The sequence below is a fragment of the Mustela nivalis genome, assembly GCF_964662115.1.
Source record: "Mustela nivalis genome assembly, chromosome: 4".
In the NCBI taxonomy this organism is placed as follows: domain Eukaryota; kingdom Metazoa; phylum Chordata; class Mammalia; order Carnivora; family Mustelidae; genus Mustela; species Mustela nivalis.
The window spans coordinates 67,352,146-67,357,881 of NC_139023.1; positions in this window are offsets into that span (position 1 = coordinate 67,352,146).

The window sequence follows — 5,736 nt, forward strand, 5'->3', positions numbered from 1 at the left end:
ATAAAGGGAGTCCAATGACATGAGGGACACACACACACACATACACACACACACACACACACAGAGGGAGAAAGAACCTTTGAAGAAATAATGTCCCCAAACCTCCCAAAATTGATGACTGACAACCTCTACACCCAAAAAGCTCAATGAATTCTAAGGAAGACACACACAAAGAGATCCATAACTAGACACATTTTTAAAACTGTCAAAAGTCAAAGACAGGGGTGCCTGGGTGGCTCAGTGGGTTAAAGCCTCTGCCTTCGGCTCAAGTCATGATCCCGGAGTCCTGGGATAAAGCCCCACATCGGGCTCTCTGCTTAGCCCCTTTTCTCTCTCTCTGCCTGCCTCTCTACCTACTTGTGATCTCTGTCAAATAAATAAATAAAATCTTAAAAAAAAAAAAAAGTCAAAGACAAAGAGCATGTTGAAAGTAGCAAGGAAAAAAATCCAACTTACTGTGTACAAGGCACCTTCCAAAAACCCAGCTTATTAACACTGGCTTCTAGTCAGTAGACACCAGAAGGCAGTGGGATTACACATTCAAAGTGTTAGAACAGAAAAACTATTAACAACATATCAAAATCCAGTGAAGCTATTCTTCAAAAGTGAACAAGTTAAGGCATTCCAGATAAATGAGCATCGGGATAATTCACTGCCAGCAGACCTACCCCTCAGGAAACACTGAAGGGCACCCTGCAGACCAAAGTGAAAGACAAAAGCCAAATCCACAAGAAATGGAGAGTGCTGGTTAAGGCGGCCACACAGCCCAAGAGCAGACAGTATAATGTAAGTCTATTCTTTTTCTATCTGACTTTAAAGAGCTGCAAAAAGCAATAATCACAAAACCATGTTGACAGGCTCACAATCTATCAAGATTTAATTAGTATGGCAAAAATGGCACAAAGGTGCTAGTGGAGAACATACCTATATTTGAACAGAGCTTTTGTATGCCTCCCCAAACTAAGCTGATACGAAGCCATACTGGATTGTATTTACTTGTTCACTGGAATCTTCAGAGCAACCACTGAAAAATTCCCCCAAAACCCCCAAACTCAGTGAAAGATACAGGGGAATCCAGTGAACATCCATGCAACACACACACACACACACACAGAGCAATGGGAAAAAGAAGAAAAAAGATGTGTAGAAAAACTGGGAAATGGTAGACATAAATCTTCCCTTCTCAGTAATTACATTAAAGGTAAATGAACTAAATATCACACTTGGAGGCAGAGATCAGCTGCATGGAAGTACAAGGATGGAAGAAGATATAGTGTGCAGACACCGCAAGGCGTGAGGACACCATACAAAAGAGAGTTTAAGACAAAAGCCGTTATAGAGACAGAAAAGACCCCATAACAAAAGGGTCAATCCATCAGGAAGAGTACGGACTTAATCAATTGAGCCTGAAAGCACATGAAGTAAACTGACAGAAAAGGAGAAACAGACAATCAAGAATAACAGAGGCAGCAACACCCCACTTTCAAGAATGGACAGAACAACTGGATTAAAGATCAACAGGTCTCAAGTGTACACAGAACATTCTTCCAGGAGAGCACATATATGAAATAAGTCTTAAATTTCAAAGGACTGAAATTATACACAATGTATTCTTTGGCCACATGGAATGAAATTAGAAATCAAATGACAAAAGAAAATTTAGGAAATTAACAAGTATGTGGAAATTAAACTAACTCCTGAATAATCAGTATGTAAAAGAAATTCAAGAGAAATTAGAAAATACTTGGAGATATAGATGAAACACAACATACCAAAACTCATGCAATGAAGCTAAAACGGTGCTTAAACGAAAACTTAGTTATAAACACCTACATGGAAAAGTAACTACACCTCAAATCAAGAAGCTAATCTTCTATCTTAAGAAACTAGAAAGAGGGGTGTCTGGGTAGCTCAGATGATTAAGCGTCTGCCATTGGCTCAGGTCATGATCCCAGGGTCATGGGATCAAGCCCTGCATCGGGCTCCCTGCCTGCTTCTCCTACTACTGCTCCCCCTGCTGTGTTCTCTCGCTCTGTCAAATAAATAAATAAAATATTAAAAAAAAAAAAAAAGAAAGAAAGAAAGAAACTAGAGAGTAAACCCAAAGCAACTCAAATTTTTTTAATTATTTTTTATTACTTTTTTGAATTTATAAACTTTTATTATTATAAAGATCAGTGGAAATTAACAAACAATAAAAAAAATGAGAGAAAAATCAACAAAACCAAAAGTTGGGTTTCAAATAGATCAATAAAATTGATAAGCCATTAGCTAGACTGGCCAAGAAAATTTTAAAAAGTGAGAAAACACATTTCTAAAATCAGGAATGAAAGAAGAGACACTACCAGCAAGCTTCCAGAAGTAAAAAAAATTACAAAGGAATACTGTAAACAACACTATGTCAACAAATTATAACCAAAAACCCATATGCAATAGATATTTTAGATTCCTAAAAATATAGAAGCTACTGAGACTGACTCAAGGAAGAACAGGAAATCTAAACAGATCTACAATAAATAAAGACAATAAATTAATTTTTAAAAAGATTTTATTTATTTGTCAAGGAGAAAAAGAGCACAAGCAGGGGGAATAGGAGCAGAGGGAGAAGCAGACTCTCCACCGAGCAGGGAGCCCGAGGTGGGACTCAGTCCCAGGATCCTGGGATCATTACCTGAGCCGAAGGGAGACGCTTCACCAACTGAGCCACCCAGGCACCCAAGAAAATAAATTAATTTTTTTAAAAAGTCTCGCAAGGAAAAGCCCAGGACAAAACTTCACTGGTAAATTCCACCAAATGTTTAAAGAATTAATACAAATCCTTCACAAACTCTTCCAAAAAACAGAAGAGGAAGGAACACTTCCCAGCTCAATCTGTGAGGCCCATACTACTCTGATACCAAAGCCAGACAGACGTCATAAGAAGAAGTCTGTGGTAATCTCTTTTATGAACACAGACACAAAAATCCTTAACAAAACACTAGCAAACTAGGTCAGTGGAATTGTAGAATATTAGCAAACCAGGTGCAATAACATATACAAAGAATTATATACCATGACCAACTGGGATTTATCCCGTGAATGCAAGGGTGGTTCAGCATGTGAAAAACAATTCATGTAATATACCGTATCAAAAGAATAAAGGATAAGAAATACATGATCATTTTAATAGATACAGAAAGACATATGATAGAATTCAACATCCTTTCAAGACAAAAACATTCAACAAACTAGAATTAGAAGGGAACTTTCTCATCCTGGCAAAAAGCACCTACAAAAACCCATGGCCTACACCATTCTCAATGGTGAAAGACTGAAAGCTTTCTCCCCAAGACCAGGAACAAGATGAAGATGTCTGCTCTCACCACTGCTATTTGACACTGGACTGGAGGTTCTTAATTTACCAAGGCAATTAGGCAAAAGAAAGACAGGCATCCAAATCAGAAAGAAAGCATTCTATTTGCAGATGACATGATTATGCGTAGAGAAAATCCCAAGGGATCTACACACACACACACACACACACACACACACACACACACACAGAGTTAGTACTGAGCTCAGCACAGTTTCAGGCTACAAGACCAACATACAAAAATCAATTATATTTACAATAACATCAAAAAGAAGAAAATACATAGGGATAAGTTTAACAAAATAAGTGTAAAACTTGTACACTGAAAACTACACAAAACTATTGAAATAAGCTAAAGAAGAGTCAAATAATAAGAATATCCCAAGTTCATGAATCATAAAACTTAATATGAAGATGACTGTGCTTTCCAAAGTAATCCCTAGATTCAACAAAATCTCTATCAAAATCTCAGCTGCCCTTTTTTGGTAGAAATCAACAAGCCGATCCTAAAATTCATTTGGAATTGCAAGGGACCCAGAATACCCAAAATAATCTTGAAAAAGCCAAAGTGGGAGGACTTACTTTCAGGAATCAAAATCACAAAGCTATAATGACCAAGACACGGCAGCACTGGCACAGGGATATGTAGGTCAGTGGGACAGAATGCAGACTCCTGAAATAAACTCTTACGTTTATGGCCAGCAGATGATCAGCAAGATGTGATGGTATTTCAGTGGGGGGAAAGAATAATTTTACAACAGATGATGCTGGGACAACTGGAATCCACACACAAAAGAATGAAGGTGGACCCCTATCTCACACCATATACAAAAATTAACTCAAAATGGATCAAATACCTAAATAGCTAAAACTATAAAACTTTCAGAAGAAAACATAGGGAGTAAATCATAATCTTGGACCAGGCAATCTTGGACCAGAAACACACAAAACAAAAGAAAAAACAGATACCGGGTGTCATCAAAATGAACAACTCAGTGCTTCAAAGGGCACCATCAAGAAAGTGAGAAGAGAATGGGAGAAAATATTTGCAAACAATGTAAGGGTCTAGAATATATAAAGAATTCTTTTTTAAAAAGGTTTTTTATTTCAGAGAGAGTGAGCGAGCGAGCGTGTGAGCACAAGAAGGGGGAAAGGCAGAGGCAGAGGGAGAAGCAAACCTCACACTGAGCAGGGAGCCTAATGTGAGACTGGCTCCCAACACCCTGAGATCATGACCTGAGCCTAAGAAGTTTAACTGACGAGCTACTCAGGTGCCCCCTAGAATATATAAAGAATTCTAACAACTCAAACAATGCAATTAAAAATGGATAAAGAATCTGAATAGATATTTCTCCAAAAAAATACACAAATGGCCAATAAGTACATGAAAAGATCATTACCATCACTAGTCATTAGGAAAATACAAATTAAAATGCAAGTCAAGATATCACTTCAGGGATACCTGGGTGTCTCAGTTGGTTAAGCATCTGTTTTGGGCTCAGGTCATGTTCCCAGAATCCTGGGATTGAGCCCCACATGGAGCTCCACGCTCAGCGAGGAACTTGTTTCTCCCCCTACTTCTGCCCCTCCCCCCTCTCATGCTCTCTTTCTCTCAAATAAAATCTTAAAAAAAAAAAACCACTTCACACCCAGGTGGCTAAGATTAAGGAGACATCATGTGTTGGCAAGAACACAGAGAAACTGGACCCCTTGCGCTGTGGCAGGAATGAAAGTAAAACAGGGTAGCTGCTTTTGAACAATCTGGCGGTTCATCAACAAGTAAACACAGAGTGGCCAAATGAACTAGCAGTTCCACTTCTAGGCATAAACCTAAGAGAAATGAAAATATATGTCCACACAAAACTTGGACACACATGTTCACAGAAGCATTACTCATCACAGCCAAATGGTGTGAGAACTCCCCAAATGTCCGTGATACAGAGGTGTCATCGTGGGGCCATTTCCACAACACGCAAGACCCCTGGAGCCGCTGTGCTAAGTGAATGGAGGAAGCAGACACAAAAAGCCACATGTTGCTAAGACGCCATCCACCCAGAAAGGACAGTGTCACGAACAAATCAGGAGGGGCCAGGGGCTAGAAGAAGGACAAGGGGAGTGACCGCAAATGGGGATAGGCTTTCTTCTGGGGTGACAGAAAGTTCTGGAACCTGGTGTAGAGGTTCTGGTCTAGGTTACACAGTGCACTTCATGCCACTAAGTGGTATACTTTGAAAGGGTGAATTCTAGGGTGTGAGAGTATGAGGCTGTTTTTTAAAAACATGAAAACCGTGAGGTAGTTGCTGGCATTCTGATGCATAACCATCACCAAAGTGCTCCGTGAGCTGGAAACGTGAGCGGTGACGCCAAGTGGCTCATGATCCTGC